This window comes from Odocoileus virginianus, chromosome 25 (assembly GCF_023699985.2).
Source record: "Odocoileus virginianus isolate 20LAN1187 ecotype Illinois chromosome 25, Ovbor_1.2, whole genome shotgun sequence".
In the NCBI taxonomy this organism is placed as follows: Eukaryota; Metazoa; Chordata; class Mammalia; order Artiodactyla; family Cervidae; genus Odocoileus; species Odocoileus virginianus.
In genome coordinates, this window is record NC_069698.1 from 31,938,410 (window position 1) to 31,953,877 (window position 15,468).

A 15,468-nucleotide genomic window follows, 5' to 3' on the forward strand; every position below is an offset into this window, starting at 1 on the left:
GATAAGCATCAAAATAAGTTAACAACAGTAACGTATTATAGATCACTGAATAAAATACAGTCATGAACTCACAGTGATACAAATTAATTCATTAATTAAATAAAAGTTTGATCAGGAGGGGGATATTTACAGGTTCAAAGCACCTTCACACAAAATAATTATTAATTACAGAGGAAAAATGAGTAATTTCACAGTAGAGAAACCTGACAAAAAATGATCCTCTGAATCAAGTAATCCAAGTGAACTTCAACAGTAATAGGTCAAAATGAAATCTTGTGCCACCTTATAAGATAAAAAGAGAAGACACAGTATAACATTCATGATATTCCTGCCAAATATTCATAACCTACATTCTACGAAATAACCAGCCTAAATAGTCCTCAAAGTGCCAAGATCCTGCAAGTGCCAAGATCCTGAAAGTCAAAGGCTGAAGAATGGTTTCAGATTGAAAGAGACTAAAGAGACGTGACAAGTAAAAAGCAAGTGTAAATCCATGGCTGATTCATGTCAGTGTATGGCAAAAACCACTACAATATTGTAAAGTAATTAGCCTCCAACTAATAAAAATAAATGGAAAAAAAAAAAGCAAGGTGTGATTCTAAACTGGATCCTTTTATTATAAAGAACATTTTACTATAAGGGACATTATTGGGACCACTTGTGAAAATTGAATGAGATCTGAGGATTAGATGATAGTAATGCACCAATATTAATTTCCTGATTTTCATGGTTTTATTGTTGTTTATATGAAATATTCTTGTTTGCGAGAGATCTACACTAATTTATTTACAGATGATAGAGCATCAGATCAAATCTTTAGGGGAAAAATTTATCTTTCTTGCACTTGCAACTTTTCTATATCTTATTCTTTTAAAATGTAAAAAATAAATGCACTTAATGCATAGTTTTAAGTACATAGTGGACAAACACATGAACAAGCATTTTCTGCAAGAAAAACACCAGTGTTGAATACCAAGTGAAAAGATGTTCAACCTCATTAGCAATCACGGTAAAGCAAATTAAGACCATAGTAAGATGCCACTACATTAGGGAAAGTTAAAAATTCTGAGAATTCTGAGCTTTGGCAATGATTTGGCTCAATAGGAGGTTCTGATGTATGACTGCTGCTGCTAAGTCACTTCAGTCATGTCCAACTCTGTGCGACCCCATAGACGGCAGCCCACCAGGCTCCCCCCATCCCTGAGATCCTCCAGGCAAGAACACTGGAGTGGGTTGCCATTTCCTTCTCCAATGCATGAAAGTGAAAAGTGAAAGTGAAGTCGCTCAGTTGTGTCCGACTCTTAGTGACCCCATGGACTGCAGCCCACCAGGCTCCTCCGTCCATGGGATTTTTCCAGGCAAGAGTACTGGAGTGGGTTGCCATCTGATGTATGCTTAGTGTAACTTAGTATGTAAGTTAGCCCAAAGGTTTTGGAAAACAATTTGGCATTACTTCATAAAGTAGAACATTCTCTATGCTTCTACCGTTAGATACGTATCCTCAAGTTTGCACATGTACACTACTACACATACAAATGATGGCTGAATCTCACATTAACACACACATCTGTATCAATGCATAGATACATCAAAACAAATATATCAAAAATGAGTAAAACAAGCAAACCAAAACCCTCCAACAGTAACCCAGATGCCCATCAACAGGATAGTAAATAAATCCATGCAATGGAATATTGGTCAGCAGTGAAATAAATGAACTACAATTACATTCAACAATATAAATAAATGTCAAAGAAACACTGTGAATGGGGAAAAAGAGCCAAGTCCCAGAACACTCACATAGAATGTTACCAATTTTACAAAACTTAACAACAACAACAAAAAAAACCAAGCATATTATTTACGGAACCACATGATAAAAACCAGTAGTATTAAAAAGAAAGTAAATGATGAACACAAAAGTGAAGAGTGGCTGGGGGTCAGGGCAGTTAGGGTAAAGACACAGGCAAGGAGATGCACACGCTGATAGGAGCAACTGTGTTGGTGAAGTCCTGATTCCACGCTGGTTGGTCGATTCTCAGTCCATTACTTTGATTTTGTGTTCCATGATTTAAATTTATACTGGGTTTACATCATTCATGTTTACATAATAAAAGGTAAGCTGCTATGGTTGGCAAATTAGAGTTTTACTTTGACAAGATTCTTGTCTAGGTAAGCAATTTTAATAACTTGTACACATGAACAAATGCTAACTGCCAGACAACAGATTTTGCTAATTCTCCTTTTTAAAAAACAAAAACAAAAAAACAAAACAAAAACAAAGGAGTATATAAAGAAATATAATCCAAAGAACTTGAAAGTAAATTTGCAGATTAAAAACTTACAGCCTGGTCAATCAAAGAACGAGGCTAATTCATATCTACCATCAATTTGGTCTCAAATAAGATGAACATAAATGCTAGATTAATCACTGCAAATTTACAGAACTCTCTCTGGTCATTTTGCAAAAATTACTTAACATGGGAAATAGGTAAACTGAAGCAATTCAGTACACTTCATGTTCTGAACAAACAGATTTCCCCTCTAAATATGCACATTTCCCCTCACTGGTCATATAGGCCAAAGGTCATATATTCACCAAGCTTGGCCAAAAGCGTAATAAGAAAAGCCTAATCCAAGTTAAAGAGCAGCATTTCTTTGCCTAGTAAATAATTTCATGTATTTATTCCACAGAACTTTTACCTGAAAAAACAATTAGAATTCAGTTTTCTCAACAACCTGATATGAATAGAGCACATTTTATCAGGCAATGTCTACTTCATGCTCCATAATTTTAAGTTTTTAAATAAATTAGAAAAGATAATGTTCTAAGAGTTTCCACCTAAATACTTCTTGAGTACCTATAATACAAAAGGTACCTGATAAGTTGCTTCTCAGCATTTTATGTGATGCATGCAGTTTGAAACTGGCATCTGTGTGTGGCATCCTTGTTAAATGCAAATAGGTGCAATAATATGGTTAAAAGACATCTTGGACTAATTCCTCTTCAAAAGAAAAGCCATTCATCCTGATAAACTCACCTTAAGATGTAATGTATTGATCTCTCTTCTGACTTTCTCACTACTGAATGATATGCCTGCGCATTAACTAGAGGCTGTAAGATACCAAGGAAGTTGGGGTCGGGGCAAGATAACCTGACAGTTAACAATGCATGTATTTAGAAGGAGCATTGACTGCACCATGTTCAGAGGAAACAGACGTACCCTAAAGTTTTATCACTAGTTTTTGTGGTGCATTTCTTTTTCTGATGTGAGCTTTTAACAAGATTTGGGGTTTCAAAATTGAGGCACTGACTCAAATAAATATATTTAACATGCAATTTTTGAAACTAAAATATAGTAGGCACTAGATAAATGCTCAGTGTATAAATGCTTCTTTGAGTATTCTATTTTAAAAATCAGTTCCAATGTTTCCCTGTATTTGTTCAATGGAATATAAAATATCCCTCTGCCCCCCCGCCATAAAACTTTCGTTCCACATTTTGTACTGTCTTCTTCCTTACTGTTGTTTTTTTTTAAAATATATACATTTTAAAAAGCCATTTCCTGTTATTAATGGCCAAAGTCATCCTTTTAAAAAATATATATTGATCTGTCTTCAAGAAATATTTATACAATTATTTGACAGGTCAAATTTAAAGTGTCAGTAACTGAACCCCTGTTCTTCCTAATCTCAGTTAATATTAACTCCATTCTTTGAATTGTTGAGGCCCCAAACGCTGGCTGCCATCCTTGCTCTCCTCCTCTCATACCTCACATCCAATTCGTCAGCACATTCTGTGGGCTTTGCCTTAGAAATATCTAGAGTCTAACTACTTCATACTGCTCCCACCCAAGTCATGCTCACATCGCCTCGATTATTACAATAGCTTCCTAAGTTGTTTGCTTGCTTCTGTTTTTAATGCCCACTTTGGTCTACTTCACACAACCGCCAGTGATTCTGCACAAACGTTACATTGCGTCACTCCTCTAGTCTCAACTGTCTCCTGGCTTCCCCCTCTGACCTCACTTCCTGTGATCCTCCTTAGTCACCCCATTCCAGCCACAGGGCATTTGACAAGAACACTCATCTCTCCAGAGAGCTGCAACCAACACAGCCTGTACTCAAGGGATCTTCTTTCTGGATGAGAGACCTTCCTTCCACAAAATCTGCAACTTCACACACACCCCATCCCAGACTTTCCATGCTCCCTTCTCTACTATAATTTTTATTTACCATTTGTTCATAAGATATCATGAATTAAATTGCTTTATATTTTTGTCTATTTCATCATAAGCTCCCAGGGGGCAGCGATTTTTTCCCCCTTTTGTTCACTTCTCTATACTCAGGGCCAAGAAATGGAATACAGAAAGCACTTAAAAATAAATATATTGAATGAATCACGTCATGAGTGTCCTATATTTTACAATCGCCTACGAAAATTTGGAGCAATTATTAAAATTGTGACATTCCCTAGCTGTGACAGATCTGAGGCAGCCTTCTCAAAGACATACCTCCTCGTTTCTTACTTGCTGGCAAATGCTCACTCTCTTATCCTTAGAAGGTAAATACTGATTAGGTCAAGCTGCTTAAGACAAGTAATGTTTATTCTGCCAAAAAGGGGTGTAGGCACAGGTATATGATGCAATTATGGCCAATGAAGTTTACCAAAAAAGGTTTTTCCACCACTTAAAAAAAAAAAAAGACTAGCATAGAAAAATAGACCATTACAGTATACTAACACATATATATGGAATTTAGAAAGATGGTAACGATAACCCTATATGCAAAACAGAAAAAGAGACACAGATGTATAGAACAGACTTGTGGACTCTGGGAGAAGGCGAGGGTGGGATGTTTCAAGAGAACAGCATTGAAACATGTATATTATCTAGGGTGAAACAGATCACCAGCCCAGGTTGGGTGCATAAGACAAGTGCTCAGGGCTGGTGCACTGGGAAGACCCAGAGGGATGGGATGGGGAGGGAGGCGGGAGGGGGGACCGGGATGGGGAATACATGTAAATCCATGGCTAATTCATTTCAATGTATGACAAAAACTACTGTAATGATGTAAAGTAATTAGCCTCCAACTAATAAAAATAAATGGAAAAAAAAAAAAGAAAAATAGCTCTCTTGCAACCATGAAGAGTGACAATGTCAAAACACTCACGATGGTAGAGAAGAAATATGGAAAATACCTTGTGGGTCCTTGATAACATCATCATGACAATTAAACACCAGTACTCCAAACTTCCTGCTGGGTGAGATGATCTACTAGTTATTTAAGCTATTTTAATAAAGTATTGTATTACTTATATCTTAATCAATACAGAAATGTTTTTCAAATATTCAGTTTCCTGAAATGTGTTAAGTCAAACTAAAGTGAAAATGGAAGTCAGGTGTCTTCCTTCTTTTTTATGCTGCATGCCTAGAGAATATGTCATATGACAATAAATAAGATCTCTAATGAGAGTCATATTTTCTCATCAGAATAATTGTATAAATAGTGTTTTTGATCTTAACTAAGAATTGAAAATAAACATACAGACCATGTTGTCAACTGCATATTTAACTTAAATGCAGAGTAATCATGAGAAATGCCAGGCAAGATGAATCACAAGTGAGAATCAAGATTTTCAGGAAAAATATCAATAACCTCAGATATGCAGATGACACCTCCCTTATGGCAGAAAATGAAGAGGAACTAAAGAGCCTCTTGATCAAAGTGAAAGGAGAGTGAAAAAGCCAGCTTAAAACTCAACATTCAAAAAATGAAGATCATGGCATCTGGTCCCATCACTTCATGGCAAACAGACGGGGAAACAATGGAAACAGTGACAGACTTTCTTTCCTTGGATTCCAAAATCACTGGGGACAGTGACTGCAACCATGAAATTAAAATATACTTGATCCTTGGAAGAAAAGCTATGACCAACCTAGACAGCATATTAAAAAGTAGAGACACTACTTTGCCAACAAAGGTCCGTTTAGTCAAAGCTATGGTTTTTCCAGTAGTCATGTGTGGATGTGAGAGTTGGACCATAAAGAAGGCTGAGCACCGAAGGACTGATGCTTTTGCACTGTGGTGCTACAGAAGACTTTTCAGAGTTCCTTGGACTGTAAGAAGATCAAACCGATCAATTGTAAAGGAATTCAGTCCTGAATATTCACTGGAAGGACTGATGCTAAAGCTGAAGCTCCAATACCTTGGCCACCTGATGCGAAGAGCTGACTCATTGGAAAAGACCCTGATGCTGGGAAAGACTGAGGGCAGGAGGAGAAGAGGGTGACAGAGGATGAGATGATTGGATGGCATCACCGATTCAATGGACATGAGTTGGAACAAACTCCGGGAAACAGTGAAGGACAGAGAAACCTGGCATGCTCCAGTCTATGGGGTCGCAAAGAGTCAAATACACAACTGAACAACAACAACTTTTACAGATGGAGGAACTGGGACTCAGAGCAGTGGAGGGAGTTGCCCAAAGTCATACAACAGGTAAGGGTGCACCATGATTCAGATTCAGGTCAGTGTGCTGCGATAAGGCGTTCCACAAACCACTACCCATTAAGTCTCCATAGGGTCAAAGCAATTTCCTTGGTCAACTTGTCTGATCATTTCTTGAAAATTTTTTAAATCACCAAATTTTCTGCACCCAGAACTATGCTGAATACACACACACATATACACTAGTTCTTACCACCTCCACTAGCCTCTTTAAACAAAAATATATTTCTAAAGTAGTCTAGCTTTTAGCAATTTCTATTAACAAATTCACCAAACACAGTTGATCCTAGATGGGTCCACTTATATATGGATTTTTTTTTTCAGTAAATATATTGGAAAATGTTTGGAGATTTTATAATTTGAAAAAGCTTCAGACAAACCACATAAACTAGAAATGTCAAAAAAAATAAGAAAAAAGTATGTCAAGAATGCATAAAATGATACCAGTCTATCCTGGTATCAGGATAGGCATAAGGTGAGTGACATTTAAAATAAAATTAATGATGTGTTAAGTTTTCTCACTTCTTACAACTTTGCTTTCAGAGAATATTACTATATAGTATGCCCACAAACATAAATCTAATAGAGAATGCCATAAAAATTTTATAGTGATTCATTCATTAGTGTATAGGTTGGGCTACTGTGAAATAACTTTATTGATTACACAAGGATACCATAAAGTAATCATACTGATCTTAGTTATCAACACCTGAATTGTTATACCTGTAAATAAATATGAATTTTTCTCATTATCTTTTCAATCTGGTGTCTAGTGTTAATGCACATAACATCCATAGCGTTTTACGTTATACAAGACAATACTGATGTAGACAGACAATTCAATTTAAGAAATGATGTAAACATACCATATGGATGAATATAGCACAGATTTATGCACTTTCTCTTCCTCATGATTTTTTTTTTAATAACGTGTTCTTTCCCTAGCTTACTTTATTGTAAGAATACAGTATATAATACATACAATGTACAAAATATATGTTAATTAGCTTTTTTGGCAGTAAGGTCAACTGTGGGCTATTAGTAGTTAAGTTTGGGGGGGAATCAAAAGTCATATTCAAATTTTCAAATGAATGGAGGTAGGCGGTGAGCACCACAACTCCTGTCTTTTTGAAGAGTCACTGTACATCATTTTTGTTATTACCATAGCATAAGCATCCTGAATTTTCCTCACTGGAATAAAGCTTGTTAAAACTTTTTGCAGGAAAATCTGTATGACTTTTTAAGTATCAAAAAAGCTGAGGAAATGATACTTTAAAATAAAATCTTGACCCAGTAAGAACTGGCACTAGGCCTTTTATTTTCTTGCAGTCAGCAAAAGTACAAATCTATAAAAATTCAAATAGTAGTCAAAGGCATGCATTTTGAAGTACCTACATGTGTGGTGAGTCACTTCACAAATTCACACTTACTAAAAAAAAATGTTTTTTAACCTGAATGTGTGAGCAGAAATCACTTTTAAAACTATAAATGCTAGACAATGAAAGAAAAAGCAAGTCCATGTGGGGTTTTACTAATTGTTCTCTAGAGGGAAAAATTATTACTGACTGCTATGCACCTTGTTTTATAAGTTAGACGCATTTAGAAGCTGCTGTTTCTAACCCTATATTAATCCAGATCTTTGGAAAAATCAAATTAAGGCCAGTTTAATCACCCAGCAAAAACAAGCAACTGCATATTGCAGAGGGCCAGATTAGAGGAAGTGGAGAGAATTGGGTCAGTAGGTGGCAGATGTTAACTGGTTCAAACTTGAAAGGCATTCAAAAGTATGACCAGAGTTTATGAACATTCTTAAAGTGGGGGAGAAACAACAACAAAAAAAGAAAAATGTATCATGTGTGGAAGAAAAAGTTCTAATTTAGAAGAGTGTTCTACTGAGTAAACAGTGGTCCTCTGTAAACTTATATCTCTTGGAAAATACAGAATTAACAACACTGTCACATTATCTTTCTAGAATGTTACACTTGTGACATGAAACTTTATTGCCTCATTTATCAATACTTTTGGGATATTCCTGTGATGTAGACTGTATCCTCATTTTGAAGTGAAGTGGAAGTGGCTCAGTTGTGTCTGACTCTTTGCAACCCCATAGATTATACAGTCCATGGAATTCTCCAGGTCAGAGTGCTGGAATGGGTAGCTGTTTCCTCCAGGTCAGAAAACTGAGACTCAGGTTAAGCAATGTGCTAACAATCTGCGTGGAGAGCTACGGCTCAAATATAAATCTTATGGTTCTAAGACCAGCACTTTCCTCATCACGTATTGAACTGCGGCCATGATGGTGGCTATTATAACTGTCTGTATTAGAGGTAACAGAGAAATATACCCCTTGGGTTAATTATTTTGTTTGTAAAAGCAAGAAAGAAAACAAACTACTTCTGCCTCCTCCAACAAGAAAATGGGAATCCTATCCCTTATAAATGTTTTCTTTTAAAATACAAGTTTCTAAGCTAGTGACTGGTGATTGTGTGATCAGGCTATCAGAAAAAAAAAAAGGTCTAAATGCTGAAAGTTGAATGTTTTAAATAGTTCACATATATTCATTTCAGACTTTTTCTGGTGGAAAAAAAGCATGATAATCTGCATCTTTCATTAATATAATAACCAAGAGGAAGAGAAGCTATACTATTAAAGAAGACTTAAGCAAAAATATAACAATAATATTCTGTGCTTATCAGACTAGCATTAAAGGGTATGTGACTTTCTAACAAATACTGTAATGACATTTTCACCCTTAACAGAAACTCATGGGAGTACTTAAACAAACTAAAAATGTTATCCATTTCTTACTTCCTGAAATTACCATGAAAATGGCAAGTTAGCAAGAACTCAGCATTAATACAATAACTCCATGCACATATTTTGAATATACTTGTCAATGTAACTTTAGTAATTTTCACTCTTAGGTTATATCCATTTCTATTAGAATAAATACAGATTGCCTTTAAGAAGTTTTGTCTATAATATAAGTAGAAAGTGCTTAATATTTTCTAAACTTTATATCCTAGGTAATAAAGTAAGGGCCCTCTATACTGACTGCCTAAATACACCTGGGCGGCCTATAAAGTTAGCCTTCCAAGCCTATTTAGTTGCCCAAAGAATGTTATTCAGCTGCACATATTTTGTTATGGGTAAGAAGACTTGGGCTTCCTAGGTGGCTCAGTGGTAAAGAATCCATCTGCCAATGCCAGAGACACAGGTTCGATATCTGGGTCAGAAGATCCCCTGGAGGAGGAAATGGCAATCCACTCCAGTACTCTTGCCTGGGAAATCCCATGGACAGAGGAACCCGGTGGGCTACAGGCCATGGGGTCGCAAAAGAGCTGGACATGACTGAGCAGCTAAACAACAACAAGGAAGACTCAGAAACCACAATCCTCCCCTCTTCCTTCCCAACAGAGTCTCCGTCACTACTAGTGTCCCCAACATCTGAGCACTTCCATAGGGAAGACTATGGTGGGCCCACATTTTCAGGGCCTAGTCTATGTGTGATGACGGTGCACGTGTGCCTGCTAAGTCGCCTCAGTCATGTCTGACTCTTTGCAATCTGAGGGACTGCAGCCCACCAGGCTCCTCTGTTCATGGGATTCTTCAGGCAAAAATACTGGAGTGGGTAGCCATTCCCTTTTCCAGGGGATCTTCCTGACTCAGGAATTGAACCTGCATCTCTTACCTCTCCTGTGTTGGCAGGTGGGTTCTTTGCCATGAGCACCACCTGGAAAACCCTGTGATGACAGTTTTCGTGGTTTAGGATGCTGGTCTTGTGAAAATTCATTTCCCCCTGAATGTCAACCTATCTCTTTCTTTAAACTGATTTATAGCTATCATCCATGTACACGTAACACTCAGATTTTGCTTTTGAGGGGTGAAAGATCTCTGAAGGACAGAAATGTGCTATTCCAAAATACTTCTCTTAGCACTAGAACTATATCACAATCAAAGAAAAAACTTTTCCCAAATTCAGTCCTGTTAAAAACCTGCACTAGCCAGGTAAGCTTTTTAAATACTTCTAGGAAATAGAATTGACACAGATGGGGTCACCTTTAAGAAATTTATGGAAATCTGTGAAAAGATGCCCTTCAAAAAAATGTATTTAACCCTAATGTAATTCAATATGAGGAATTAAGGACCAATTTTGTAAAGTTAACAAGATTTTTAAATTCATTCATCTTTGTAACTATTCATTCTAAAAAGCTAATTCATTACTTGCACCAAAGGCATCTGTAGTTTCATTCTGGTTTCAGATGAACAGTAAAGAAACTTAGAATACACAATCAGCTAACATTAAATCAACCTTGCCGTCATTCAGGTAAGGAATATTGAACAACATTCTATATGGTTCACATTAAGACAAAGAAATTTACATGCTCAACAAAATTCAGTTTGGGTACTATCACAGACACTTGTGTCAAACTCTGGAACCGACAGATTTCTGACACACATTATCATTTCATTTTCACACAAACCGCATGCAAAAATCATGGCACAATAAGTTTAAATAACTTACAAAATATAATGCAGGATGAATTTATAAATCCTTTGATTGTTTTTAAAGCTCCAGGGTATATACACCCTGAAGTTGTTTCTTCATCAACACTAACTTACTACCCATGTATATGGAAGGCATCAAGCTAGCTGCTTTGTATATCACAATTTTATAAAAGACATGGTCCCTTCCCTTTAGAAGTTTATAATTTCACGGAGAAGATCAATGAAATATGAGTAGTACTCATCAACTGAGAGAAAGTGGAAGAGGGCACTTGTTCCTTTCTCCAGGGTGATCATATGCATCACAGGATGGACAGCGTGTTTGTAGAAAAAGAACTAGAGAGACAGATCACAACACATATACGATGAAGACAGCCACAACTGGGGCAGTGTAAGAAGTGTGCAGTTAACATGCTCAAGGATGAGGCAAATAGAATACGAGGCAGGAACCAGGTAGAAACAGAACCTGGCTTTAATCTTGTGGGCAAAGGTCTTTGTGTTCAGGGTAATGATTATCTCTCCAGAAAGTTTTATTGTGCTATAGTGTGGAGAACATATTAGATAATAAACACTAAAAGGTAAAAGACTGGTTAGAAAGCTACGATAGTAACTGTATAACAATCATGAAATACTAAAGCTTGATTTAGAAGATGGCAGTGGAAAAAGTAAGAAATCAAATCTCATAATTCTTTCTGTTCTAATGAAAATGACTATAGAAATACTCGTATATATGGTCACCAGTTATAATGTGTTGAATATATAAAGGCATAATATAAAACTCAAAACTTGCAAATAGACTTGCAGGAAAGGCTGCTTAAATCATCTTATAAAAGTTACCGATGCTAAAATGGAATAAACACTTAGAACATCTCCTTTGAATGTATTCTAGAGTAACAAATACTATTCCTCGATACTATGTCTTTGATCACTTTATTACAGATGACCTAAAACTGACACTTTCAAAAACTACATTAAGAAAATATCTATATAAGATGGAAAGACAACCTTTACTTCACTATACAGAAATTATTTCTTAAAAACCATCAAGGTCTGCCTGATTCAGAGTAATTTTAAAATACAATGAATCTCTATATTTTACAGAAACATAAGATATCTCTTATAGATGTACTTCTCAAGCTGATTACCATTATTTCATAACAAAATGGAAAAAGGCATGTTTGTATACTCCAAAGATGAAAGACCTGATCATAATAATATATTTTTAGAAAACTTCATATCTACATATTACTCTTAATTGAGATATACATATCAGTTTGATAAATTACTTTCAACTAATTCAAATTATCAAAATGTATTATTACAAATATAATTAAAGATTTTGTTTTCTCTTCCTTCAAATACTTCCTGCCTCAGAAAGTCTATAAGGCAAAATTTGGGGAGTGAAAAATATACATTCAATAACTATTTAGTCAATAAACACTTATAAATACTCATGAGCTCCTTCTAGATTTCCAGCATTCTCTTAAACCACTTTATTGAGAAAAGATTTAGATAGAAAAAGCTGTACATATTTAATGATGAGTTTGGAGGTGAGTATACATTTGTGAAACATCACCACTATGAGGAACCATACATACACACACACACACACACACACACACACCTTATATCAAGAACCCAAAATAACTGCTAACACATGCAATTATGGAAAGTATTGCTTAATAAGCTTTACTGCTCATGACAACCCTCCACAAATGACCAGTCATATACTAGTATTTCTTTATCCACATTCCAAATTCTGAACACTAAAAAGTTTAAAGCAAACCAAAGTGGTAGCAAAATCTGACCCAAGTTCAAGGAAGACAGCTTACAGATCTCGCTGCATCTCATTTGGCAAATATATTTATGAATAAACATCAATCCTCAAAATCTAGGTATTCTTTGAATATCCTAATGAATAAAAAGTCATAGGTACACTTATATGTATACAACCTTTTCTGAGTTGCCCTGTTGGAGAAGGAAATGGCAACCCACTCCAGTATTCTTGCCTGGAAAATCCCATGGACGAAGGAGCCTGGTAGGCTACAGTCTACGGGGTCGCAAGGAGTTGGACATGACTGAGCGACTTCACTCACTTCACTATTCTACTTGGAAGATAGTGAAGTTACATCATATGTCAATTTATCACACTAAAATTATAACAGCCACACTTAAAAACACACACACACACAAAATAAAATTCTACTAGCATATAACCTAGAAGAGGAGAGACAATGTGGATCTGACATTTTGATTTTAATTTAAAGATATGCATTTTTCACACAAATGACCCCTAGATGCAGGCTAACTGCTTTAATCCCATGTTCAATTTTAAAAATATAATTTATTCTTACACTGAAGGAAAAACAGGCTGTTTGAGACCTACTGAAACACACCATATTAGCATCTGCATGAAATCTTCCCATTGAATTTTTAGTATATTTTAACTGATATGAATTTAACTAAGGCAGTTTTTTTAAAACATCCAAGATGTAACTTTGTAACTTTACTGTTCGCCAGACACATGTGGCTACTGAGTACTTTAAAAGTGACTAGACTGAGCTGCAATGAGATACAAAGTGAAAATAAACCCTGAATGTGAAAAATTTAGCATGAGAAAAAGAATGTAAAATATCTCATGATTTTATACTAATTAAGCAATGAAATAATATTTTGTAGATATCAGTATAAAATATTTTACAAACTTCATCAGCTTTTTACTTTTATTTAATGTGCCTTACTAGGACTTCCCTGGCGGCTCAGACGGTAAAGCATCTGCCCGCAATGCGGGAGACCTGGCTGGGTTCAACCCCTGGGTCGGGAAGAAACCCTGGAGAAGGAAATGGCAACCCACTCCAGTACTCTTGCCTGGAAAATCCCATGGATGGAGGAGCCTGGTGGGGTACAGTCCATGGGGTCACAAAGAGTCGGACACGACTGAGTGACTTCTCTCACTAGAAAATTTAAAATTTGAGTTAACATTATAGTTCAGTAGAACAGCTTTGTCCTATAAAAAAGACTGAGAAAAAGACTGATATAAAATTTCTCAAGTACCTATGTTCTAGAGTGAATAATTTCACTTAATCACCAAGCAGATTAATACAAACACAGATAACAGGTCACAAGAAACATTCATCATAAATGCAGAAGTACTACTTTGTTACTCAAACATATCCATGATTTTAAGATAGTCAAAGAGGTTACTAAAAATTCAACAATAAAGTAAAAGGCTTCATTATATGATGTGAGCAATTTGTTTCAAAACCCATTTCAGTATTTCCTTAACTATAAGTATGTACAGGAGGGTTCTGGGTCTTATTTGCTTTCAGTGGGGTTAGGACAGATGTAAGTTTCATGAACCAAACACATAATGGAATCAGAAAACTGACTACTTAATTTTAACAGATAGGAAAATTTCATAGTTCTTAGAAAAACCACTTTAGAGTTCACATAAAGCTAGAGAAAAATAAGTCAATTTCATAATAAGAGCTATCATTAGTAAAAGATACAATGATTGACAGTTCCTAAATATGCTTAGAAGCACTCTAGGTATCTATTTACTGTAAAGTTAGACACATATATTTTATCACATAGCAGTTCCATCCCTGTGCATACACTGATCAGAAATGAATGCTTATTTCTACCAAAAGATTTTAAAAAGTTCAAGTGACCTTATTTTAGCCCCAGACTGGTAAGATATTCAATATCCATTTACAGTAGAAGAGATAAAGGATAGTATAATTATACAATGGAATATACACGATTGGGCAGTGGGGAGGGGGGTGACATATACATGGATGACTCAAAGACATAATGTTAATCACAAAAGTCAGACACAAAGGAGTTCACACTATATGATTCCAATTGTATGAAGTTCAAAAAGAAGCAAAACTAATCCAAGATATAGATGCCAAAGACCAGTTTCTGCAGGATGGAGGCAGTACTGACCGGGACAGACACCAGCGAACCTTCTGGGGTAGAGTGCAGTTATGCAGGGTGGCAGTGGTGGTGCAGTCACCCACTCATGTCCAACTCTTGCGACCCCATGGCCTGTGTGCCAGGCTCCTCAGTCTACGGGATTTCCCAGGCAAGAATACTGGAGTGGGTGGCCAAAAATCTACTAGCAAGTAAGAGTGCCAAGTTGACTATATGAAGTTAGACTTCAGTAAAATGGGGTGTTTTTTTAAATATAAGAAATTATTTTTAAAAAAAGCTTGACATAAGTTATTTTCAAAAGAACGACTTAAAAGCAATTTCTATTCAAAATTTACATAAGAATTTCTCTATTCAACACTGCAACTAAATTTCTTTGCAGTTTCTTTTTAATAAAAGCTAGTAAGCAGCTCAATTCTATTCAACCTACTCTTAATTTTGCAATTACTTGATGAATTTTCATAAATGGATAAATTATAATGGCTTTAAAAAGTATAGGAAATGTCTCTATAACTAACA